This window comes from Heliangelus exortis, chromosome 2 (assembly GCF_036169615.1).
Source record: "Heliangelus exortis chromosome 2, bHelExo1.hap1, whole genome shotgun sequence".
Classification (NCBI taxonomy): Eukaryota; Metazoa; Chordata; class Aves; order Apodiformes; family Trochilidae; genus Heliangelus; species Heliangelus exortis.
The window spans coordinates 62,580,375-62,608,015 of NC_092423.1; the positions used below are offsets into that span (position 1 = coordinate 62,580,375).

The window sequence follows — 27,641 nt, forward strand, 5'->3', positions numbered from 1 at the left end:
AATGCTATGAATTTGTTCTCTTGAGAGGCTAATAAAAGCATACGTGTGACCTGTTGAGCAGCTGAGTTAGAAAGGTTCAGTACAGTTAGAGGGAAGGGGGTCAAGTGTTCATATCACCTGGCCTGCGTTTTACAGTTCTCAACACCCAACATATGTGTAACACATCGAGCTCTGCCGACAGCCTGTCTCCCTTTCATATGGAAAAATATGACCCCACTCACAAGCACTGCTCTTTGAAATTCCAGCCTCAGAGCAATGAAATCCCTTCTGTTCCCTTCTAGGTCTTTTTTCAAAGTAATACAAAACCTCTGCACTCAAACAGGTTTGGAAACTTAGTTCTGCTTTCAGAATGTCCTACCTTTTCTCTTATGCCTGACTACTTTCATTTCCCAACCTGCCAGACAGGTTGGGAAAAGCCACTTGTGCAATTAGAATAGAGAGAAGACTTGACAAAATGATTTAGTCTGGCCCAAGCTTATAACTGATGCTGTAGTGACACTCATAAATCTGATGTTATTGTCTGTCCTTTGCTAAAATTATGTGGTTCATACCATCCTTCCTTGTTGCTGGAGAGTTCAGAAACATTCTGTAAAATTTATCATTTTGGAAAACATTAACATAAGCCTATTAAAATGCAAAAGCATCACATTAATACGGGGTAAATCACCTAGTCTGGAGCCTGTAAGGCAGGCTGTGAATTATTCAATAGCATGATAGATTTAGCCAGTAAAACACAGCAAGTCTCTGATTAGCCCCAGGATAAATTCTGAGAGGTCATTAAGATCAATATATTCCTTTAAATGTACCCTGTGCGTGTATGTGAAAGTGGAAAAAAAAAAAAAAAAAAAAAGAAAATGAAACTATACATCTTAGGAAGAACAATCAAAGAGATCCCTGTCTTATAGGTTGTAATAAAACATGGCTGATACCAGACCCAGCTGAAATTGCCTGGAGGCAAAACCACCTCTTGCATTGTCCTGTTTACAGCAAAAATTAGGAGAATGGAGTTTCCAGTAGGAGATAAAAGCTGGAATCCCTGATAATTAAGTGTTGGAGACTATTTGTCAAGCACCAGGTAAATAAACAAACCTGCTTTCAATGGAATTGATTCAAACAAAATGGAAAGCAAACAGTTTCAGCAATACCTGATCATGACTAACTCATGCACACAAATCTGTTTAGCATTTGTAGAGGAAAAAGAACAAACAAACAAAATATACTCAGGGTATTTGTATGTTCATTTGATTGTTTTGGGATTTCTTTTTTTTCTTTAATTACAGATCAGGTCAGGTAGCATCTTTTAGACTCTAATTAGAAACACTATCAACCAGTATGAGCATTTAGTCTGATCAGGAGATGTGTTACAATGAATTTTGGCCAGTCCTGTTTGCTTCTAGCACAGAAAGGAGTGCAGTACCCACAAATGTGTTTAATCAGCTATAGGAACTTCTTGCTGCGGCTTGTGTAATCAACTTCTGCTATTAAGAATCCTTTGGGAGCTGGTAAATGAGTAGCATATGTAATTTCTTCATTAGCATACTTGTTTACTTCCAGCCCTGCTTTAAAGTAGGTTGAAACAGGCTTCCTGTCCAGCAAACTGTTTCTAGACTGTAGCAGTAAGTACCAACCTTATGAAACTTAGGTAACCTGTAGCTATTTATACATGTTCTGGCCCCTGTCTATCAAAGAAGAATATCTTCAGAAAATACTTTTTCACTTATTTTCATATTCTTCTCATAAAAATGATGCTTTGTCACATCAATCTAAATGTTGTGCATTGAAGGTTATTGCATGCAATTCCACTACAGAGTGTTTAAATTCCCTTTAGGATGGTTAACAGTTCAATGTGCAGAAGGGAGATTCTTGGCTTCTTTCCTACCCTCCTGCAGATAGAAGCATTCTTGGAGTATATTGGTCAGTCATATATCAACTTTTAAATTGCCAGTGGACTGAATGCATGACATATCATAGAATCATAGAATATGCCGACTTGAAAGGATCAAGTCCCATGACTTGATACCTTGATGACCCATCAGGATCATCGAGTCCAACTCCTGTCCCTGTGTAGGGCACCCCAAGAATCACACCATGTCCCTCAGAGCCTCAACCAAACACCTCTTGAACTCAGGCAGGCTTGGTGCTGTGACCACTTCCCTTGCCCATCACAGCAGGTCCTGAAATGCCACATCTACGAAACTTTTTATTATCACCAGGGATGGTGACTCCACCACTCCCTGGATAACCTGTTCCAGTGCCTGAGTACTCTTTCAGTAAAGCAATTCTTCCTAATATGAAGTCTAAAATGCCCATGGTGCAACTCCAGGCCATTTCCTCTAGTCCTATCATTATTTACTTGGGAGGAGAGGCCAGCACCCACCTCCCTACAACATCCTTTCAGGTAGTTGTAGAGAGTGTCTAGCCTCAGCTTCCTCTTCTCCAAACTAAACCATCCCAGTTCTGTCAGCCCTCACTGGCATTGTGCTCTAGACCCTTGGTTGCTCTTCTCTGGACATGCTCCAGCACCTCTATGTCCTTCTTGTAGTGAAGGGCCCAGAACTGAGCACAGTATTCAAGGGTGCAGTTTCACCAGTGCTGAGTACAGGCGCATGATCACTTCCCTGCTCCTGCTGGCCACACTATTCCTGCTACAAGCCAGGGTGCTGTTGGGGTCAGAGTGAGTAGGGTATATATGCTGAAGAAAGCCTATTCTTTGTCTCTGACCCACAGCTTTGGCCCTTCTTTCCAAAAGAATTAGGGAAGACAGTGAGCCTGCTTAGCTACCAGGCAAATTTTGAGACTTAAACCATTTTGAAATAAAACATTTTCTTATGCTTTCTTCTTCTTACTCAGCTTGCTTTCAGAGCTCTGTAGCAGAAGTCTCATCAGTTCCTCCTTCAGTGCTCTTGTGCTCTGTTTTTATGATGTGTCTCTGAATTTTTTAGTACCCACAAAGATACGTGTGTGGCTTTTCTGTGAAAAGGCTTTACCTTTACAGACACTGTTTGCTCCTATTAGAGTGGCATGAAACCTTTGAGAAGGTAGCATTGAAAGGTTTTCAGATAGTTACTAGATGTGCTCCTGAGTCATTGGAACAACATGACTGGCTTTTTATGGCATAAATTACAGAAGTGACATGAAAACAGATGAGTTTATTAAAATTAAGTGAATCACTGGTGACATTTAAGACTAATTAAGTCAGGATACCCAGCTTAATGATTTGTTCCAGAGGAGGTAACTATTTTGGAATTCATAATGTCTAACACAGATCTGCAATAGCATATGGTACCTAGGGGTGCCATTCTTAGGGTCTGTAATAGCAAACCATAGAATTACAGAATAATTTGGGTTGGAAGGGACCTCTAAAGGTCACCCACTCCATCAGATCCATGTCCTTCCTGTACTGAGGGCTCCAGTATGCAATACTCCAGGTGAGGTCTTATCAGAGAGGAATAGAGTGGCAGAACCCCCTCTCTGGATCTGCTGGCCATGCTTCTTTTGGTGCAGCCCAGGATGCAATTGGCCTTCTGGGCTGCAAGTGCACACTGTTGGCTCATATCCAGCTTTTCAACCACCAGCCCTTTTCTGCACAAGTCCTTTTCTGCAGGGCTGCTTTCTAAAACCTCATCCCCAAGCCTGTACTGATAGTGCAGATTGTTCTGACCCAGCTGTAGGACATTGCTCTTGGGTCTTGTTGAACCTCACGAAGTTCACCTGGGCCCACCTCTCCAATTTGTCCAGGTCCTTCTGGATGACATCCTGTCCCTCTGGCTTATTGACAGCACCACTCAGCTTGGTGTCATCTGCAATCTTGCTGATGGTGCATTCTATGCTACTACCTATATTGTTGATAAAAATATTAAACGTGTCCCAGTACAGACCCCTGAGGGACACCGCTTGTCACTGGTCTCCAGCTGGACTTGGAGCTGTTGACTACTACCCTCTGGGTGTGACCCTTCACACGCGCCAATTCCTTATCCACTGAACAGTCCACCCATCAAATCTGTATCTCTCCAGCTTGGTGAGTACAGTATTGTGTGGGACTGTGTCAAAGTCCGACTTGCAAAAGTCCAGTTCTTTTCCTTTGTTGGCTGCTGTAGTCACTCCGTAATAGAAAGGCACTAGGTAGGTAAGGCAGGATTTCCTCCTAGTAAAGCCGTGCTGGCTGTCTTGAGTCACCTCCCTGTCCTCCATGTGCCTTAGCATGTCTTCTAGGAGGATCTGTTCCATGATCTTCCCAGACACAGAGGTGAGGCTGACAGGTTCGTAGTTTCCAGGGTCCTCCTTTCTATCCTTCTTAAAAATGGGCATGAAGTTTGCTTTCACCAGGGACTTTACCTGACAGCTATGAATATCAAGGAGAGTAGCTTGGCAGCTACATCCAATTCCCTCAGGACTCTGGGATGCATTATGTCAGGTCCCATGGACTTGTATATCTTCAGGCTCCTCAAATGGTCATGAACCTTGTCTTCACATACAGTGGAGGGGACTTTATCTCACTGGTCTCCATCTTGTGGGCCATCAACATGAAAGCCATGAGGAGAGGGGATGCCAGTGAAGGCTGAGGCAAAGAAGTTGTTGAGAATCTCAGCCTTCTCCTTGTCTGTTTTTGCCAGCTCACAACTGTGGCTCATCAGAGGGGGGTTGCTTTCTTTAACCTTCCTTTTCTCATATACACACCTGTAGAAGCCCTTCCTGGCTTTCTTTACATCTCTTTCCAAGTTCAGTTCGAGCTCTGCCTTGGCCTTCCTGACCTGACCCCTGCACAATGGGGCAACATCCCCATACTCTTCCCAGGATACTTGTCCCCTCTTCCACTGCCCATCTAGGTCCATCTTGCCTTTTAGTTTGACCACCAGGTCTCAACTCAGCCATGATATTTTCTTTCTTCTGCTGCCCAATTTCCTACCCCAGGGGATTGAGATCTCTTGCACCCTATGGAAAGTATCCTTAAAGCTCTGCCAGCTCTGTTCTACTCCCTTGACCCTGTGGGCCATATGCCATGGGGTCCTGTTTTCTAACTCCTTGAAGAGCTGGAATTATGATTTCCTAAAAATGAGAGTTCTGACTATGCTTCTCATCTGTCTCTTACCCTGTAAGGGTAAGAGACATGCACTAGTGCATGATCACTGCAGCCCAGGCTGCCTTCAACTTTGATATCCCTGATGAGTTCACTTGCATTTGTGACCATCAAGTCCAATAACGCATCTCCTTGGGTCTTAAGAAGTTGTCACCTAGGCAGGCACTCCAGGAGTCTCCTGGATTGCCCACAGCTTGCCATGCTACTTTTCCAAGAGATGTTGAAGTGGTTAAAATCCCCCAGCAGGATGAGAACCTGTGATGGTGATGTCTCCTTGAGCTGGAGTAAGAAACCTTCACCTACATGCTCCACTTGATCAGGCAGCTTGTAGTAAACTCCAGCCAGAAGGCTCTCCACAAATGCTTTCACATAAAAGGTTGTGCTAAGTTAGATCGTGGTGAATTTTATCCCAGCCACTTGCTAATGCTATTGGAAAATATTGTTATGGTTGCATAAACAAGTAGGGGTGGGAGGAGGGGAAAGGGTGTTCACAACAAGATGAGCCTATTTGTAGCCTGGAATAAGATGGGTAAAGGTGAAACTTAGTTGTTTTCCTCACCTGTGGAAATGCCTCGTGGTTAAAAAAACAATACAGAAGTGAGACATGTATTTCAGTAACAAAAGTGCCACAAATTAAGGGGAAAGCTGATATATGCTCCCCCTCCCAGTGAGGTACTCCATGCATTTCAAAACATACATTTCTATAAAATGTTCACCTATGCCCTTCCTGGCCTTTCTTGCTTCTATACTGGGCATTTATATCACTATGCAGCCAAGACACTCTTGCAATAAAAAATGCAAGGATATTTTTTGTGTAAACTAGATACTGCTCCTCTGACTACCTGCTGTTATACAGACAATCTTCCTGGTAATTAAACCTTAGACTTCTTCCTTCAGCACTAATATGAGTGGCTGCTTGTTGCTCTGGCACTTGAAAAGAAAATGAATACTGTTTATTTCTTCAGAACAGTGTGTTTAAGTAACCCTGCTCTCACTGATGGCAAGCTATGCTCAAAGGAGCCAGTACATGCCTGTATCCCATATCTGCAGGGTGGTACGTAAGCTCTGAAGTGCACTCTGGCAAAGCTCTTTTTTAACCACAGATTTATGTGCAGGGTGATTTGGCATCTTCAGGTTCCTCAGTTCAAATGTTTAAAAACTGTCAGAATGAATGCAGAGAATTAAAATTATACAGACAAAACACACCTGTATTTTTGCATACCCTTTTATCTGCAAGGTTATATGTTTTTCTGTTTTGATTTGTACAGTATCAGCGTCTCAAATTGCTCCTTCTTACTATTGCTGTGTTACAGGAAGCAATTTGGCACTGTACTCCAAAACATGAAGTGATCCACTCTATATATTATAAATATTAGGTTCTTACCTAGGAAACAGTAATCTATGTACAAAACAAAACATGAGAAAAGCCACAACCCAAAATCTACAAAACAGACAGAATAATCCTACATGCAGATAAATAAATAATAGCTAAACCCCAGATCTATTTCACTACATCTGCAATATGTGAATACAGCTATCACTTTTTTTTCTTCATGGAGAGCTGTCATCTGTTGTGTCCTTACTTCACTGTAAAATTGAACTGGATCTGCCAAATCGTACATGCAATATTAAACAGCCAAGGCAATGGATTCATGCACAGCAAATGTTACATAAACCGTTAAGTTAATTCAAAGTCCTAATTTATGTCACTGCATGATTTTTTTGCATTTGTTCCTCTAGCTAACCTTACCACTCACACAGTCCTTTTGTTGTTTCATTCAGGAACCTATGAGCCACCATCCTTTTCTAAAGCCAGCAGGGCATTCCTGAGCAGACATCACTCAGAAGAATGGACATTTGTTTAATTGCAGTGCATATAATTTACATATTCTACTGCTTGTAAATATAGCTCCATTGCTAGGCTTTGTCCCACCCATGGAAACATACAGAGAAAGGTAATCTTCTAGCTTGATAGTTCAGGAGAAAGACATAACCATGAGGGGTTAATATCAAAACAGCCAAACTTATTTACCCAGAGGGCTTTACCAGCCAACTGCCAGGAATTTTATTTACATAGATATTTGCATATTCCTACAATCTAGAATAAATTTTCCTGATATTAGCAACTTGAAAGTGAAAATAAAAGTATTACTACCACTGCAATAAAAAGCTGCATATTATTTATTTTGCCTTTCTTGCAGCTAGAGCAGCTGTTTGCTGTTTCGTTTAGATTGCACAACTGCACATTTTCTTTCACATATAGTAAGCTGGGTGTCAGGGGCACTAGCTGGATAAGGGCATAGGATGGGCATAGAATGGCATCCAGCAGTGAGATATGGCTTCTTCCTTTCATTTGCATGCAAGTCCTGTCAAACTGTTCTTATCTAAAAGGGCAACAGAAAGCAGTCATAACAGTCTTCAGGATTCATGATGCTGCAGAGGCTAGACTGGGTGTCATGTTCAGGCAATATAGGGTTATACAGGAGGTCCCTAGTCCAATCTCCTGATCAAAGCGGGGCCAGCAATGGTATCAGACCAGGTTGCTTAGGGGGTTAGCAAGTTAACACAGCCTTTGTGAGCAATGCATTCTCCTGCTTGACTGTCATGAGGTAAAAAGCTTTTGCTTATATCCAGTCTGAACCTCTCTTCTTTCAATTTATACCCATTGTCTCTTGTCCTCCCACCCTTTACCACTGTGAAAAACCTGTCTGTGTCTTCTCAGTAACCCCTTCATAGGTACTGGCAGGCTGCTGTTATGTTCCTGCCTGACCTCATACCTTTTCCAGGCTGAGAAGTTCTTCCAGTCTCTTCTCACAGGACAAGAGTTCCAGCCTCCAAGGATCTTTTTATCTTTCTGCTGAATTTGCTCCAGCTTTATCCATGTCTTTCCTGTATTAAGGAGTCTAAAACTGGACACAGTATCTAGATGTGATCATAGTACTGAGTAGTGGCCACTCAATCTACTCAACCTACTGAGCATGTCAGTCTACTGGATGTGCTCCTTTTCATTATAGCCCAGGATGCTTTTGGCCTTCCTTGCTAGGAAGCACTCAGCTAGGTCATGTTCAGCTCAGTGCTCATCACAACCCCCACGTTCTTCTCAACAGAGCTGCTTCCTGGCCAGTCAGATCCTGCGCTGCCATGAGGCTGGGTCTCTCCCTTCCCAGGGGAAGGTCTTTGGATTTGTACCTTTTGAATTTCATAAGGCTGTTGTCTGACTGTTAATTCCTGCAGTTATGTATATATATATATGTGACAGCTCTGCCCTCAAGCAGGGCTCTCCAGCTTAAAGCAGAAACATCTTCCTCCCCTCCCCTGCCGAGTTTTGTGTATCCTGCAAACTTGTCATCGTGACTTGTTTAGGTCATGTATAAAGATGTCAAACAGGACAGGCCCCAGGACTGACCCTTGCAGCACCATACTTGCCACCAGCCTCTGGGTAATGTAAGTCCCATTAACCACTATACTCTGTGGCTAATCATCTAACCAATTATTTACCCATCTAGTTGTTCAGACATTCAAACCATAACATCCTAATTTGTATGCAAGAATACTGTAGGAGACAGTGTCAAAAGCCTTGCTAAATTTGCTGTAAATGTCAGCCATTTCTCTCCCATTTTTCTAGTCAGATGCAGTCATTGCAGCACAGAAAGCAGTCAGACATGACTTAATTTGGTTCAATCCAGACTGATCCTAATCACTTTGTTCTCCTCAATGCACCCAGAAACTTCTTTCAAGAGGACTTGTTTACTGATTTTCCTGCAGAGCAAAGAGAAGTTGACTGGCTGGCTGTTCTCGAGAGCCTTCTTTTGTTCTCTTCTGAAGACATGCATTATTTGCCTTTCTTCTGCCATTTGAGCTCTCCCCTGTTTCCTATTACTTTCAAAGATGATTGAGAGTGGCACTACTAGGATTTTAGCCAGTCTCCTAATCACTCATTATTGTAGCTTTCCAGGTACTATGGTATTTTATGAGTCAAGTTCTTTCAAGTAATCCTCATCTTCTGATGGTAATTCTTATCCTTGAACCCTTTTTTCTAAATAGAGAAGTCTGGAAAATTTTGGTTTTGGGACCAAGGCAAAAGAAGACATTGATTAGTTCAGTCATATCTGTGCCTGCTGTCACATACCCTATGTAATGATGGTCCCTCAGTTTCCCTGTTAGTCCTTGGGAAAACAAGGGACTTTTTGGGCTCTTTTTGACCTCGATACTCCTTACATGTGTCAACTTTAGGTAAGCATTAGCTTTCCTAGTGTCACTGCATGCCCAGAAAATATAGCTATATTAGTTCTTTATAGTCTGTCCCTGCTTCCACCTTTTGTCTACTGCTTTTTCACATTGAAGCTTCATCTCAAATTCCTTCCTTAGCCATGAGAGTCTCATGAAGCCTCTACTTGTATTCCTGAATATCAGGGTGGATTGTTCTTGCCTTAGATGTTGTCTGTGAAGACCTGCTCACTTCCCAGAGATTCTTTAGAGCTTCTTTTCTGTGACAGACCACTTAAAGTCCACTGAATGAACTGAAAACTTCTCATCAGAAGTTGGCTGAGTACTCTCTTCATGTCCTGACTCACACCTCATAGGATCTTGAATTCACTATTTCATGGATGCAGCTGCCAAAGCTGATATTGGTTACCATATCAGTAACTAACCAGTTAGTTCTTCCTTGATCCAGCTGTGTGTCTCCTTTGGTTGGCCATGCTGTACTGGTTGCCTTTGGTTCCACTGACTTACTGTGCTGGGGGACTGTATGTAACTGTTGCTTTCAGTCAACTTAAGGCAAGTGCCTGAAGCACTCAGATTTACTCAAATAGATTTTTTCCTTTGTTTTAAAAAAGATTTTTTTTCTGTGTTGTAGAGCTCTGATACAACTTTGCTGTTGTTGGGTAGGTATCCAGACCAGTACAGCTGTTTCTCAAAGAATCCTGCCAGACCTACACTAGATCTGGAACCAGTTGTACACAGCAGTCTCCTCTGTTTGGATGCCTTCCTGACCACACTAATCCCAGGCCACAGGTGGAGCCCCTATGCTGCCAAAAGACACTGCTATTACAGAGCAGAAAATGAAGGGCTGCAGGAAGTATATGAGGATTTTCTGACTTTAAAAATGTCAGTATGATTGTAATCCAGACAGAACATTCTCTGCATTTGACTCTGACAAACATCTTTTTTCAAAGAACCCATTCTTTGCCATTGCTTGCAGTGCCCTCTGTAGAGAATAAAATGTCTGGAGAGTAATGCCAGAACACAAGGACAGTAGAGAGTCACCAGACAAGGTCTCAGCATTATCTGTAGCAGAAAGAGGACCTCTTAAATGCAGATGGATTTTTAGAACTTTCTACTGCCACCAATAGACGTCCCCGATTTTCAAGTAGCTCATGCACCTTTACCTACAAGAAGTTAAATATGACATTTTAATTCTATTTTAATGGAAAATGCATAAATAAGTTACTGCAGTGTCACTGGGAAGCTGGTTTGTACTGCGTGAGAAAGATATGATAGATGTATTGTCTTTCATACAAAATCAAAAGAAGTTTTGTTTTTTTATTTTTACTTCTAAGTAAGTAGATGATAAAAAAGGTGATACTCTTCGAAGTTATACTTGGAACTACTTACGTGAACTACATGAAATATGTCCTCCTTCTTCCCTTTAATGTCAATCCATGGAGCCCTGTCTCCTACACCTTCATATTGCCTTTAAATGTTCCTTAATAGCCTTCAGGTCAAAAGTGCAGATTGAGAGTCCTCCATGGTTCGAGGGTATACAAGTGTTTTGTAAAATCCAGTGCTGTCAGGCATTTGAGGAAATCCCTCTTGCTTGTTAAGACTGCACAGCAAATTGCACGTTTCTCAGCAAAGGTTATACACCTGTATTTGCTGTCCCCTATTGCTGTGCATTTTAAGAAGAAAGAGCAATAAGTTCATGTTCAAAGACTGACATAAGCTTGGAGTATAGATTGAGAGAGAATGCTATCTGTGAAAGTAAAATGGGAAATAGCACAGCATAATAAAAGTCTTGAAATACATACTATTCTTTTAAAGCAAGTTACCATTATTTGTTTTTCCTTCTCTTAATGCTCTGAGAAAAAGTAGCATACGTAGCTTTTTCTGATAATCAAAAAACCAAGGATACAATGGTTCTGCCCACGGATAAAGAGAGTGGATTTCTCGTGTCTTTTGAAGGCAGGTGCAAGCTCACTTTGCTCAAACTGCAAGACCCCAAGCTGTATATATTTAATAGTGCTACACTCATCTCAGGATGTGTCCTGCTGAGAAACAAATGGCTTCTACTTGGCTTAAAGCAAGAGAGGTGAGATCCTGTTTGCTTGCAGAATGCCCTGTAGAAATTAAAATGAAAACTCTACGTTTTATGATAGTTCTCAGACTATGAGTATACTTTTTTTTCCCTTTGGTATTGAAGGTTGGTTGCCCACACTGCCATTGAAGAGCAAGTGTGAAAAGCCAAACAAGGAAGGAGTTTGTCATGTATAGGTGAAGTTCCATTGCATTCTGGCATTAGACAGCAAACATAAACTACTGTATAGACATAACTGGTAGGACCTATGCAATTGTTATACTCATCTGCACCTGTATCCTGCAGCAGATGCATCCTGCATCTGCAACAGTGCTCACATATCAGCTCATGTTAAAAAACTATCCTTTGAGACAGATAGCCAACTCAAGTCTCTGAAGATAGCAGGTACAAATTAAGGACTGCAGCAAGCAATAAATATTGAATATTTCTGGCAGTGTTAACATGTGGAACGCAGGGACCACAGGGAACGCTACTGTAAGTGGAGAAATGTAACTTGTAGAGTTGATCTGAAATGTATCCTTTGATGTGAAATAAACCTTCTCCCTCTACCCTTTTTATTAAGCAAACTAATAGTTTGAAAATAAAGAGGGTACTAGAATGCTAATTACTATGGTTAAGATAGCATTTCTCTATTCTGAAAGCAAATCCCAATGTCCTGTTTTACTTCATTCTGTGCCAAAACCAACCCTGAAGTTACTTAAGTGAGAGAAGTCTATAAAGGGCTAAGGTCAATACTGATAAAACTAGCACTTTTGGAAAGAAAAAGGAGTAATTAGCCATTACTTTGGGCAGTAAAGTCTGCATCCTTTCTTTATTCTTCACTGTGATAGACTCATTACTAAAAATGATGTCACTTGGCTACATCTAAGTATGGCATGTGGTTTATTTATAGAAAGGAGATACCTCAGATATATGTCTCATCCTTAGGATCTTATATACAGACTGATCTACCTTTAAGCAAACACCTTCTATTTCTCTGAATGAACCACAAGATCCGGGGAGAGAAGGAACTTAAAGCTACTATGTAGTTTGACATTCCCTTTTAATCTGTAGACAGCAAATCTGAACCTGCTTATTCTAATCCTACTTAGAAAGACTCCCTAGAAGTCATCCATTTCACTTCAGGGGTCCAGAAATCACAGGATGAAGTAGCTGAGAAACTCTGATTAGTGGATCTCACACTTGCTGATTTCAGCCAAGGTGTCATCTGCTAAATGCTGCCCTGTGGATCATTTCAAGGAAACATTTTGTATTATGAAATAAGGAATAAAACTAAACTGTCTGGACTTGTTTTTTGATTGCATCTAGTACTAACGCTTCACTACTTTGAGCAAGTGCCGATTCTTGTCAAACTCTGCAAAATGGAAAGGAATAGTTTAACCAAACAGCCATAGATAGAAGGTGTGGAGTAGCTTAGTGATGCTGTCTGCAGTTCGGGTTGGCAGAATTCCCAACAGAGGTTTTATCTTTGAAGGTTATCATTGCTAGCTTTGGTCACGTATACAGTATCTCCTTCCACAGTAGGAGCCAAAACCAAAATTGTCTTTAACTTCTAATGGTAAAAGACACTCAACTGTCTTTTTTTTTCTTCATAAATCAAATACACTTATTTCAGTCTGCAAGTGAGTTTTCTAGTCTGTTGTATGTGAAACCTCTTGAGAAAATTATTTTGTCAATAGGTATTAACATGCTTTGCTTCTCACTCTTGGGCAACTATTTCCACTAGATCATAACACTTTAGGCAAGAAAAAGAAAGAGAGACTCTGAGGGAGAGCAAATTCCTCTTGAATAACACAGGTCATTTACAAACCTTCCACAGCCTTAACTGAGCCAACGGGAGGTCTCTAAATTAGCTATTGGAAAAGCATTTTAGGATGGATTGTGTGGTGGAATGGAATTGATAATAGAAGTTGCTTGTCTGTACTCTGTGAGCTGATTAGCTTAGGAAGAGTACACACAGTGTTACATTAGCATTCAAAGCCTATTCATCTGTACATTTGCCCAGAAAACAGTCTCTGTGGGAGGCTTAACTGGGAGAATTATTCCTTCTTCTGTGCTGCTTATAGGTAATTGGGCTCTAAAGGATCCAAACCTTTAAAAGAGACTTGGTCTTCGGGACATCATTGAAGATGCTGGAAGCCATAGTGCTTGGCAATTGTCAGGACTGAAAGCAACCGCTGTATTGTTCTCTGTCAAACCTGGTGTCTTGCACTGCAAGAAAAGTGTCAGTAACACATTTAAAGTAATGTTACTAGTCAGGATTCAGTAGTCTAACAGTAAAATGTGAAAGTTCTTCATGCAATGTTGCATTTGCTAATATACATGTAAAAAACCACTAAGAAATGAAACAAACTTCTGATCCAATAGTACTACTAATGTGGCCATTTTTTTGCTTATATGATAACAGACATTTTTAGCTGTGCATCTGAAAAAGAAATTAAAGTTGACTGAGGCTGAAATATTATGGCACGGTACAACTATGTGATTTCCTAATGTAAAGTATTGCATTAACAACAATCTTACTATCCTTCCAAAGCCAAAGCCTGAATTTTCTTCTGACCATACTGTAACTGTCATCACTAGGAAAGATTTACAGAAACACAGAGAATACTTAGGCTCTTCCCCCAACCAAATGCTACATTGGGACCCCCAGAATCCCCTGTCCCTGAGTAACGTGCACAAAATGAGCTACCTTCAAAAATAATGTGCAGGCAGCCTTGGAGACTCCCAGTCACATGTGCAATGTTGAATTTTGATTTGTGCATCCTAGGGACCAAGGTTTTCAAGGACAGCATCTCCATGTGAGAACAACTACAGGCCACGTCAGTACTTGAAAAGTTTCCTCACAGCAAAAGGATAGACAAAAGCCTGAATACTCTGGGGTGAAGTTGACCTAAAAACTCCCATAAACTCCCCAAGTTATTTTGGATTTTGTTTGTCTTTTGATTTCAAAAAGGTATTGCTTTGTGTCTGTTTTTTCACCACTCTCATTCTTTGCTCTCCAGCTCCTACATTATTGTCGCATTGCAGGAGTCTGAGTGTTGTAAACACCTCTCCCAAGGGTTGAGAATGCATTCAGGCCATGCCTGACACCAGACAGATGTGGGAGCAAGGTCAGCCAGCTTGTCTTTCTGCTCTTTGCAGGATTCCACCCTGCCTGCATTTCTTCCTGCTGATGCCTCACCTGATACACCTCTGAGTATTACCAGGATGATGCCCTCTTTGATAGTCTCTGACAGACTCCAGCTGGGTTTAGCATTCAGAAATACACTCTGAGCTTAGTCTCAACTTTTTCTTTGTTAGCTTGCTTCTGCGTCTCAACATCTGCTGAGATTGAGTAATTCCCTTCCTTCATTTATATTTATATTTTGAAGGTATTTATAGATTGAAGCTATGGCCCCTTGAGTTTTATTTTCTCTAGGTTATATTTATAGGCCTTTGATAAACATCCCTCGTATTTTGTGCTTATCTTCCAATACTTGCTTGCTGTTTGTTAGCTCCTGCATTGCTGCTTCCCCACCCCCCTCCAAGGTTTTCCTGTGCATTACCCCCAAACTGGAGATGATAAGACTAATTTTACTGTAACCTTGTTAATTGAAGAGAATGCAGCCCCAGTAGATATAAAACATAATCTATCAACATTCCAGCCCTGAAACACATCCTTGAACTGTGGCTGGTTTTTTACTGTTTAGAATCTTGCTGCTTTTTCTCCTGCTCTTTGGGGCAGGGTCTATATCTAGCTGTTAGTGCAGTGCTCAGCACATTGGATTTCCAGTTGCCTCTGGATTCCTTTGGTGGTTCTGTAATGTGAGGTACCTAGAAATGAAGGCAGCAATGACTGAAAAGAATCAAGTGTAAAGCCAGAATCTCAATAGCTCTTCTTTTGTAAGGAATTTAATTTTCACACTGAACATTCCTAAATTGCTGTAACTGTAAGAGAGTTAGAATTGAAGGTGATAATGATATGGACTGGTGCAGATTTTCCTGAACCATATGTCAGATCAGCAATCTAGGCTCATAAATACAGTTCAGTAGCTGTGAAAGTGCCTTGAATTATTTAGTTTACTTGTCCAGTGAGAACTCAGAATTATTAAACTTTTGCCAGCTACTAAATGTATGATTTTTTTTCACACAGAATTTTTCCTGTGTGCAGTTGGCATATTTTTAAACACACGTGGTCAGCCAGCTCTCTTCCCTCTGGTTCATTTTGAGTTCTTTTTACAATATTTCTCCTGTTTCCCCCAAATAACTCCTCTGCTTCAGCTTTGTCTCCGAGTTTCAAACAAAGCCTTGACTGGATTTTAATGCTTATTCTGACAAAATATCTTGGCTTAAGAATTTGCCTGGGTGGTAATGCAGGCTAGTATAAAACAAATAAGAATATAATTTCCCTCTTAGTTAACTGATTTCTTTTTTCAAATTTTCAATACCTAAGTTAAACCTAAACCTGTTCTGGAATGACTGGGACTTTTGTTTACCTCTGGCTGGGCTTCCCTCTGGCAAGAAGGCAGTTTCTTAAGCAAGGAATATCACAAGGGATACACTGTTGTAATTTGAAATACCAGTGAAGATTCAGCTTATGTTCTTGTTGTCACCACTCAAGAGAAGCAGTTGCAATTCACTGGGCAGCTTTTTCTTGTGTGCTGGGATTCTTTGGTCTTGGTGCCATGGATGGAGTGCAGACTGCTTTCTATGTCTTCCCTGGGGGAAAAAATATGAGCAAATCAGATTTTTCACTCTTCCTGATGAGCAGTCCCTGTCACTTTTACTTCTAACTTTTCCAGTAGCTCTAATGATTCCAAATTTTTTTCTGCAGCTAACGGAAACTTCAGAGTGTAGGCTTGCTGTTGTTGGGAATGCCTTTCTCTCTTTATCACCTACAGGCTTCTGCTACACCAAGAAAGAGCTGAGATTTATGTGGACCCCCACAGAACCTAGGAGACAAATGGTATATTAGAAGTATACTGATTTCTACAGTTCCTAGCCTTTTCAAAGGCTACCCTAGCCCACAAGTATCAAAGGTAGCATGTGCTTGCTAAAAGGTTTGTTTGGTCTTTTTCATGGAGTCATAGAGTGGTTTGGGTTGGAAGGAACCTTAAATATCATCTCGTTCCAAATTTCCTGCTATGGGCAGGGACATCTTTGATCATCTGATCATCTTTGTGGCCCTCCTCTGCAGTCTCTCCAACAGTTCCATGTCCTTTTTGTGCTGTAGGCTCCAGAACTGGACACAGTGCTCCAAATGAGGTCACACAAGAGCAGAGCAGAAGAAGAGAATCACCTCCCTCAACTGTCTGGCCATGCTTCTTTTGATGCAGCCTAGGATACTCTTGGCTTTTGGAGCTGCAGGTGCATTATTGCTGGTTCACATTGACTTTCTCATCAACCAACACCCCGAAGTCCTTCTCTTCAGGGTTGTTCTCAATCCATTCACCAGCCTGTGTTTGTGCTTGGGATTGTCCCAATCTCATGTTCAGGACCTAGTACTTGGACTTGTTAAACTTCATGTGGTTTGCATGGCCCCAGCTAAGTCCTTTTCCCTGAGGAATAGGTGGATAGAAAGTTCAACATGAACCATGAGTCTACACTTGCAGCCCAGAAAGCTAACTGAATCCTTGGGTGCATCAAGAGAAGTGTGGCCAGCAGGTCCAGGGAAGTGATTCTTCCCCTCATAAGACCCCACCTGGAGTACTGCATCCAGTTCTGGAGCCCCTATTACAAGAAAGGCGTGGATGTGCTGGAGCATGTCCAGAGGAGGGCCATGAGGATGATCAGAGGGCTGGAGCACCTCTGCTATGAAGACAGACTGAGAGGTGGGGTTATTCTGTCTGGAGAGGAGAAGGCTCTGAGGAGACCTTATTGTAGCCTTCCAGTATCTGAAGGGGCCTACAAGAAAGCTGGTGAGGGACTTCTTAGGGTGTCAGGTAGTGATAGGACTAAAGGGAATGGTTTCAAACTAGAGGTGGGTAGATTTAGATTAGATGTTAGGAAGAAGTTCTTCACCATGAGGGTTGTGAAATACTGGAACAGGTTGCCCAGAGAGGTGGTGGAAGCCTCACTCCTGGAAGCTTTTAAGGCCAGGCTGGACAGGGCTCTGAGCAACCTGATCCACTGGGTGTCCCTGCCCATGGCAGGGGGGGTTGGAACTAGATGGTCTTAAAGGTCCCTTTCAACCCTGAAAATTCTGTGATCCGATACCTTTCAAGCCTGTCCAGGTCCTTATAGGTGGCATCCCGAAGCATTTTCGCTGCACAGCAGATCTTGGTGTCATCAGCAGACTTGCTGAGAGTACACTGAATTGCACTGCTCATGTCTCCAACAAGGATCCCAAGACTAATCCCTGCTAACACCACTCATCACTGATCTCCACTTGGACATCAAGCTGTTGACCGCAGGTCTTTGAGTCTGACCATCCAGCGAATTCCATCTTTTAACTCAAAAGATTTAGTCTTTTAAATGAGTCAAAAAAAGACATTCAGTATCAAGAAATCTCATCGACTGATCTAGGATATTGGAGGGAACAGAGTGAAATCATTTACCTCAGCAAAGGGGAGGATGGCACAGTGAAGGTATCGTGTTTGGCAGCCTGTACACTCCACACTGTTCTAACTTGTGCTACTTTGTTTTCTGAACATAACAGTCAAATGGCATAGGATAGTTGGAAGCTTGGAAACTAACAACAAATCATTTCAGTCTCTCCTATGCCTGTAAGATAAAATTAGACTTTACCAGTGAAGAGTTCTCCAAAAGGCTCTTTACATCATCCAATGGAGTATTTGGTGCTAGGGTCAGTAGTTTTCAAGCATCATCATCTAAGGCTACATTTTAATAGTATAGCTTATTATGTGTGCAAAATCATAGTATCCATAGACCACAATTTGTACATACATCACTACTGACAAACCTGGGGGATGTTTGCTGAATTTTGGTGCTGTTAATAGGAGCAATAAGCTAATGACATAAAATAAGACCATCACTGGATGCGAAAACAAAAATGTTCCCTCCCTGGCAGGCCATTTGTGTAAAGAAATCTTTACTTAAAGTTAAAACTGGCTTTCTAAACTTCAGAAAAAATCTTGGAATAACACCTTCCAATCTGCCATCACTTTCTCTCCAGAAACCTAGGATGATGCTGTACGAGTAAGGTGGGGAGATACTGTGCGAGCTGCTCTGCAGTACTATAATATCTCTGCTTATTTCTGTAGCTAAAAAAAACCAAAGTCTGTTTGCCCCCATATTAGTTGTTGAGAAGTGGTAACCTAAATGTAGAACGAATACAGGGTGTTATCACTGAGGCATTTCCAAAAGGGCATTATACTAGTTGCTGTAAAACCTGCATGTGGCAGACTGGAAAAACACACAAATCCCCATGCTTTATGCTGTTATATTTTTGACAGGCCCTCTCCTGGGGTGATTACTCCTAAGATGCATTAATTCTAGCACTTAAGCTCCCATGTTCAGGGAAACAGAAGCATGAACTGACCTTTCCAGAAGGAAAAGGTTAATGCTGAAAAACACTGATTTCAGCAATCCATCTTCTAAAAGTAACCCCAGAGTTTATAGTTTGCTTAACTCTACAGTATTGCTGTTCCCTTGAAAAATAACTTCCTTTCTAAAGTGATCTATGTAGCTGAACCACTATTCCCACTAATAAACTGTTTGAATTTTAATTGCCTGCTATCTGTCTCATATGTCTTTGTCACCTGATAGAAGGGAGTAGATGTTGAGATGCCTCTGCATCTTAGATGCTGCTGAGGTGGCAGCCAGAGATATGCTCTCATAAAATCTTTCTGGTAATTCTTTCCTATGGTCATTCTGGGAGGGGTCTGAAAACACTGCAGTGCATCAGGAGATGAGAGTCATGAATGGGATAACATGGTGACCTTTACCCACTTTGCATCAATTGTTTCAATTACTCGTATTACATAACAATTTTAATCCATCAGCTGTGTCACATAAAGAAATTTAATTGAGGGTTGAGCAGTAAATCTGGGCAAAGGAGAATTGGAGATTGGTATTAGAACCAATTCTGTACCAGGAATGTATTGGGTTAAAAAGTTTCATTGAATAAACAGTGGAAACCTCATCTCTTCAGTTACCTTCAGAAACCTCAGCTCTTCAGTTACTAAGCAGGGCTCTTGAGCAATGTTGGTAGGAAATGCTTTTCAAGTGACAGTCCAGAAGCATTATCTTATCTAAATGTCAGTGTCTCTGCTTGACATCCTCTGAATCTGTCTTTTCCAGCAAACATGATGGGCACATCTGAGGAAAGTGGACTTTGCAACACCTGAAAGAGGCCCCTGGCTCTTGAATTGGCTAAGTGACAGGGCAATACTTCATGTTTTCTCAGTGGTTCTGCATGAAGCAAGACTTGCATTTTCACATCCTACTGCTCTTGCTCCAGGTAACCCAGCCTTCTCTTATCCAAATGTGCATAAAATGCACATATGTGGCAGGGGTGAAATATACACTACACCAGTTCCAGAAGTTCAGCTGAAATACCAATACAAGGGTGTTTTATTAACTGCTTAGTGTAGTGCTCTGTGGCCACAAAGATCATTTCTCTATTTATTACTTTGCCTTGTCTTGCTTTAAGTGACTGGGGCTAATGATGCTTCCAGCTGCTTCCTTCAGGAGGTTATTTTGCAGTTAAATGAAGTGACAGAATATTCCTCCTGACCCATCTGACTTTTTTTTTTTTCCCTCAGCTTCATCCCATTTATTTTACTTTAAGAAAATAAATCTTTTGCAGCTTTGTGTTTTTACATGATCTGAATACTTCTAGGTTGTTCTTGTAGCCCCCAGGTAGCCATTACAGGGAGATACTTTGTTCTTCCTTCTTGCAAACTACATGCTGCATTTAAATGTAAGCTCATGATTATCATGAAGTTAAAAAAAATCATTTAAATTAGAACTTATTGGAAAATATAGTTATGGGACAAAAAACCAACAGGACTGCTAGGCCAAATCCAGTAAAGCTTTTAAACCATTAGTTTTCAATGAGAAACTTCTGACGTTGGTGTGAAGCTGGGACTCTACAGAGGAGCTAAATGCCTACACTAGGAGATGAGATCCCAGATGTTTTGTTGGACAAAAACCTTTGTAATTCCATACACTTTATTTTTTTTTGGGGGGGGAAGTCAGTGAGAGTAGGAAGACCTGGCTACAGCATACATAGGGACAGACATTTGCTGCCTCCACCCAGGGCTGGGGTCCAGCAGGATCAAACATACCCGTAAGGCCATCATGGGGTGTGGGCTGGCTCTGTACATATTTCCTCATACATAGGATAGTGGCAACTGACTGAGAAGGCAGGAAGCAGAAAGATGTCCTGATCTGCCTGGGCCCACAGCATCTTAGCAAAGGACAGGCAGGTGCAGAAGATGGCTTTCAACAAAAATGAAAACTGATTTGCACAACCTTTTCTTACATGTGTGTAATAGCATCATGACAGTAGACATGTCTACTCCATAGTTTCTGATAAAGACTTTATTATATGCCTAAGGATTTCAGAAGGTTTGGGAATATAAATGTTTTTGAAGCTGCAAAAAAAGCAAATTTCCTGTTTGAACAGAAAACAAGTGGCAACCTTGCAAACCAGGAGGCCTACATCTTACACAAGGTCCCAAGAAAGCACTTCAGAAGGAACAGAGCAATTGTGGCAGAGGTGCATGCACAATGGCAGGTAGGCTTGGTGAATATGCAGCATATTTGTAAACACTATGAAGGTGTAAAGTGCATGTTGCCACTGATGGATCTATTATCCAAACTGTCCTGAGCCTTTTGTCTGAGAGGGAAATAACCAGATCACATAAAGCAATTTTTAGGAGGCAGTGCATGCCTCAGAAATTGCAGACTTTTCAGGGAATTGCATTTTTGAACCAACCTTCAAACAAGCTGGAAAAGCAGCATAATGTTCACCACTGTGTTACTTGTAATATCAATTACCATATCCAAATGCCCAGTGCTCCTACGTGACCATTCCAGCACCAACATGATCCATCTCACCTCTTGTACTATGTACAAAACATCTCCTAGCTACCTTAGTGATGTAGAGAAGACTGTCCTATGTGGCCATTTCTGCATCTATAAGAACAGTTTATACTGAAAATTTATCTATGCACAGTTTGGTGAGTTTTGCAGCAGGAAGTAACCGAGAGAGTTTCTGAATGGCCTCCATCCATGGTGCTAATTAACACAGCACACACAGAATGTTTCGATTGATCTATCTACCCAAAGTAGGAGAAGACACAGGGAATCATCATGACTGTGCTATTACAAATTCCTAGAAATTCAAAATTGCTAGAAGTTCCGCAGTAAAGGAAGAGGTCCCTGATTTTGCTCCAGTTTTTCAAGTGAGAGAACATTTTTACTTAGAGACCTCAATAGAATTTTGACATGGTGCTTTGGGGCATGCAAAAAATACTGAGTGTCTGTTTTGGGAGCCTCCAAACTTTGCCAGGCCAGGCACTGATACCCAATAAACAGCATGCTGCTGCATTGGTTGTTTTGTATTCTTCTTTGCTGTCTCCAGTTTAGCATTTTAGTTTCTTACTGCTTTTACCAAAATGATACCAAGAGTTCTTCACCCAAGCCAGCATTTCTCACCTTGTGAGCTACACAGACAGGATTACTGTGCCAAGGGCTGGCAGTGTCCCAAGGTATTTTGCTGTGTCAGGGCATAAGCCCTGTCCTTGAAAAAACCTAAACATAAATGCATTCCCCCATTACCAACTGAGTTCCACGGGAGCTGACAACACAGACCAATGTGATCTTTCTGTATCAAACCTTTCAAGTACTTTAACATTTTTGTGATCTTTTCATTGGGTGTTGTTAGGTGCATTTCACTTTACTCTGGATCTTGTGCTTAAAACCTATTTCTGTAAACTCTTGAGCGTATATGAAACATCTTTACTCCTTCCAGTTTCTTTGGCCTTGCCCTCTTTCCACTGGGGAAAAAGTAAAGAGGAATGTTTCAGTTATTGTAGCAATATCAACCGAGAGCTTCCTGCAGATTTGAGTGGTGCAAGCAGGTTTTCATCTGTTCCTAAAATAGGAAGTGTGAAATAATATCTTACTCTTATTTTGACAGTTACACCCATGAGAACTAAAGTGTACCTTTGAAACTAATTTTAGGTAATTCCTAAACACAAATGTACAGACAACTATGCATTGCATTGTGCTTTTAACCATTTGACTAGTTCTCTAGCTCATGCATAGTGCAGGAAGTAAGAATATACAATATTTGATTTCTGTCCTTCAGTGTAGCTCTTTGAACCATAAAATAATATAATGGTTTGAGTTGGAAGGTACCTTAAGGATCATCTAGTTCCAATCCCCCTGTATGGGCAGGGACATCTTCCACTAGACCAGGTTGCTCCAAGCCCTATCCAGTTTGGCCTTGAACACTTCCAGGGTGGGGGCAGCCACAACTAAATCTGAGAGCAATTTGTTTTCAGGATTCTATTTGTTTCAGAATTCATTTCAGTCCAGTAGTGAACAAGCAGATGCTTATGGTTGTGTCATTGGATTAACTTAGTATTTTATTGTCAGAAGTTAAATGTGAATGCCCAAAGTATAAAAGGGAACAACTACATTACTTTTTAACAGAATTAGAAATAATATAACAAATATGCACCCTGGATAGTGCTTCTGCATTAATGAGATTTAACACAAGTATTACTGGTTTCTGGTGGCCAAATAATAGCATAGAATGTAAATCCTGCATGATGGCACAGCTTACTCAGAAGTCTCTCTTTGCTGGGCCTTTGCATATTTTTTAGCAAGTCATTTTTATGGAAAGCATGCTTTCTGTGCTTATGTAAATTCCCAGCAGATACTTTCTTGCTTCAATAGCAATAACAAGTTATTTCTGTTCTCATCTGCAGAAACCTTCAAGATACTATTTTCCCACAAGACCAGTGAGTTATATTGCCTACCGTGACACATCTGAAAATTATTTCTCTCCCAAAGAGGATATGTGAAGCCCCTCGTTCAAAAGCAGCAATCCTTTAAGGCTACTTCAAGTTGCATCTTCTGGATCGCTACTTATGGAAAAATTGTTCCAGGTATTTTTGCTGTACAGTTTTGAGAATTTTTCAGCTTGTTTTTGCCTTGCATCTTTGGATAAACTGGTGACACTTCTCTAGGACTGACCAGTATTATGTTGAACACCATATGCAACAAGCCTTTTTGTTAAAACTAAAAATGTGAGCATCAGGAACTCAAAAACTTAAAAACTGTATTTCTCACAGTTTTTCTAATTAATTACATAATGGACAGATTGAAGCAGTAAACTGTCTGAAGTGGCTGTTATGTGGGTTTTTTCTGAGCTTTTTTTTTGTAACAGCAGGAGAAAAGTTACATAACTTAAAAAAAAAAAAAAAAAAAAAAAAAAGTGGGAAAACCACTGAAAGCACTGAAATTCTGATTTATAAATTGTTTCACCAGAAGCAATAGTGACTCATACTTTTATTTCTTCTACAGGAGATAAATATGAGGTTGTTTGGCTCAGGCACAACTCTTCCTGGGGGAAAAAAAAAAGGCCAAAAGCCAATTCACAGGAAGATTAGTTGAATACTAAAACTCAAGATGACAATCTGACAGCCACTTGGCATCTGCTCTCAGATGGCAGCCAGCTGGCTTCTCACAACAGTACATACACCAGAAACATTGTTAGGAGGAGCTCGCTGAGAAAGTCAATGTGGTACAAGCACAGAAGCAACACCTCCTGGAAAGCTTCTCTTGGGAAAATCCCAGTGGATTGGGGCCTCACAGTAGCACTGCTCTAGCACCTGTGTCTTTCCTCACAACACACACATCCCCCAGGATCTATGAGGAATTAACAGATTAGTGATGACCACTAATTGAGTTATAGCCACCTGTTTTTCTGGGCTCCATCCTGCTAATATACCACAATATATTAGCTCTGTCATATGGACAGCTCACAGTCCTGTTCTCAGGTCCCAGTGACTACAGTGCTGAAAATGTGCTAGTAACAGTGGTGTGTACTTCACTTTACATGTAAGCCTTTGTTCCCACTAGGTGTAAAAAAGAGAGCGGGGAGACATGTCTGGATATACAAAGACCTTATTGCATAAAGATGGCTCTGAGAAGTGTAAACAAGATCTTCTGTCACCAGCTGCTAAATGAGTATTAACTTCAAGGCCTTTTGAACATCCTAGCTGCACCAGATTTTTCAAGTGCTCTTAGTTTTGGCTCTGAGAATCCTTGTTCCATCTCTGCTTTACTGGTAGCTGTGACAGCCACACAATCCATAATCTTCAGTATTTGTATGATCATTAATTCAGGGCAGAATGCTGAGAGCTTGCCACTTCTGGCAATTAACTTGAGATAAATAAAAGTGGCAAGAGGAGGCATTAAGTTATCCACCTGCAGAAGACTGCCTCAGCACGAAGTGCTCTCAACAGATGAGTGCATCTGAGGAAGTGATAATTGCAATTCACTCATCCCAGTCTTTTTGTTGATGCACAAAAGACTGAGGAAATGTCAAGAAAAGGAAAATGCCTCTATCTTTTGAGTAACAGCAGGAAATACACAGGAACTGGGCGCTAGAAGAACACCAGTTATTCTCAGAATCTGCAGGAAAAGAATACTCTAAGAACAGAGGAACAGACAGAGGGATTGATGCCATGAATAGAAATTTCCATCTGTGCTCTGGCCATCATCCAGGCTGTATGACATAGCTTACAGGATACAGTGCCCATTTGGTTTATTTATATAACACCATAGGTGCTAGGGGTATTATTGAAAGATGAGCTGTGTGGCCTAAGAGTCTTGTATTTGAGAGTGAGACAGACACAATCTAATGATTAATTGTAAGGTGAAAATATGGGAAAGGGCAGCACTAAATCAGATGAGAAACAGAGCTGAGGTAAAGAAGCAAATGCTCACCAGGGCCATAAAAATGGCATGAGAAAAGGCAGAGGATTGCTAGGTGGAGACAAAGTGCTGTGAAGTAAAGGAGGCAAGGGTGAGGACTAAGAGCAGGGAAGAAAGAGCAGTGAGATTAGGCAGAGTTATGGGAAGTGAAGTCATGAAGACTGTGAACTTGGAAGAAAACAAGAAAGCTAGGATTTAGGGGTGATGGACTGTAGTACACATGTATAGTATGCAGCTGGTTAAGAAGAAAATCTATCTTAGAATACAGTATTTTCAAATATTGTATTTAGGATGGGTTGGCTTGTGATGAGTTCATGGGGTGGGAGTAGAATGCAATGTGCTTCACAGCTAGTGGGAATAGTAAGAAATTCACTCTCCACATTGCATCCTATACACAAAAAGACCACTGAGTGTACCTCATGTCCACTACGCACTACTCATGAGTAAGTACCACAACACTTGCTCAGAACTGGATCCAAATTTAACTATAATAGAGCTGGATTTAACCCACTAAATCAATTTATTCCCTCAGGGACAGTATCACAGTTGTGCAGTTTCCCACCTGCATGCATCCATTTGAATGCCTCAGAAAGGGAAAATGCCATGTGATCTATAGGCTACAGCAGGGAGGCTGGATGCTGTGATGGGCTAGAGACAAGTTGCTGTAGTTATCTATCTCTTCTCCATGCTATATTGCAGTTATTCTTTTTCTGCCCATAGGAAAAAACCAACCAAACAACCGAACAACCAAAACCAACAAACCCCACGTAAAAACACTGTTGAAGAAATCCTGATTGTTTTGCATCCAAAGGTAGAGTGATCCTTTGGCTATTCAAATACTGCCCCTTTGGGAAGCAGTAGGGAGAAGTATAACCAAGATTGCATGTGGCAGTTCAGGAACATCTGGAAGAGCAGTTTGAATGTTTATGACAACCACTGACCTGCATCCCAGAATCTGCCCTGTGTGGCTTGGAAGTGATGGCTGTACCATGGACCTGGTGACAGTCAAAAGGCACAGAGTGTTTGAAAGCCTCATTTACCGCATGATCTGAGTCAGAAGAAACCAGGAAGGAAATTGTTACGTTCACTGGATTGTTTACAGGATGCAGGGTGAAATTTTTGGCTTAATATCTGGTGGTTCAAAAGGCAGAGCCAGCATAGTTGAGAAGAATTGGCAGCACTGAACTTGGCTGTAGCAAAGTCAGATTTCCATTGTGAATGTCACAGAGATTATATCTTTGTTCATCCCTACAGTAGCAGTTCTGAAGGTTTCCCACATCAAATCATGCCAGCTCAGGCCGGCAGAACTATCCTGGCATTTTTTATCCACTTAAATGAGTAAGGAAAAAAGGAGATGGGACCTTGACCAGCATAACTGAGCTGGGAGCAACCTCCTGTTCAGAAATAGTTTTCTTGGCAGAACAATGCAGTTACCTGGGTGACCTAGTTTGTTTTGGGAGGCTTCTAATGCCCCCGTTTTACACTGCAGATGTGCTGTGGGCTGCCTCCCCAGATTTACCTATGGCTCACAAGGCAGGAAAAAGAGGACATTTTAGGTAGAACAGCCCAAACCTTGTTTCTCTAATCTATGTATTTATTTGGTGGCAATGGAAAGAGTTACAGAGTAGTGGCCTGATTAAATGCTCTAAGTAGCAGAGATACTCTTGTAACCCATATTACTGTCCTGTTGTTACACCATGTACTTTGACAGAACGTTCGGAACATCTTTTAGACTAGCATTAATGAAAGCAGGGCCAGCAGTGTTCAAACAATATTGGATTTGGATTTTCAAAAATCAGGATAAACTATTTCCTCCAGTGGCCTAATCCTATTTGCTTCATTAAAGGCCTACTGCATTGCAGGAAAATACATTTCAGAGGACAAAATTCTTCAAACAGAAGGAAATTGCTTTAGCCTTTAGTACATGAGGAAAAGGTAAAGAAAACTATTATGGAAGACAAATTATTACACGATTGTTTTGCATCATTTAAACAGCTCAAGGCATGGGCTGAATTTTTCAACATTTTTTTCAAATGTATTTCAATAGAACTGGGAAGCAGCTGCTATCATTGGTGCTTTTATTTACGTACAAGGATAATTTACTAATCACTACTAACAGCTCTGTCAATGGCTTCAAAAAAACAGAGTTGTGATTTTCATGGTCCCACATAAAGCATCTTGCCTTATTCCTTCCTGTTTTAAGTCCAAGCTGTAAATTTAATGCTAGGAATTTTTAAAACCCATAGATATTACATAACAGCAAGAGCCAAAACAGTTTTGTGCATCAATTCTTCTACCCAAACACAAGCTAAGTTTTAAAAGCAAAATAATCTATAGGATGGTTTC

The 27,641-nt window shown here is 41.1% G+C and overlaps 1 long non-coding RNA gene across 3 annotated transcripts in view; it reads left to right on the forward strand.

Moving 5' to 3' along the window:
- Nucleotides 1–23,324, forward strand: part of LOC139792682 (uncharacterized) — a 40,660-nt gene extending 17,336 nt beyond the window's left edge. For all 3 annotated transcript variants that reach the window (XR_011724349.1, XR_011724348.1, XR_011724347.1), the window contains 5 exons: nt 906–1,075; nt 1,829–1,914; nt 11,261–11,387; nt 19,638–19,797; nt 23,282–23,324. This is a non-coding gene — a long non-coding RNA (uncharacterized lncRNA). The remainder of the gene's footprint in view (nt 1–905; nt 1,076–1,828; nt 1,915–11,260; nt 11,388–19,637; nt 19,798–23,281) is intronic.
- The last annotated feature ends 4,317 nt before the right edge of the window (nt 23,325–27,641 follow it).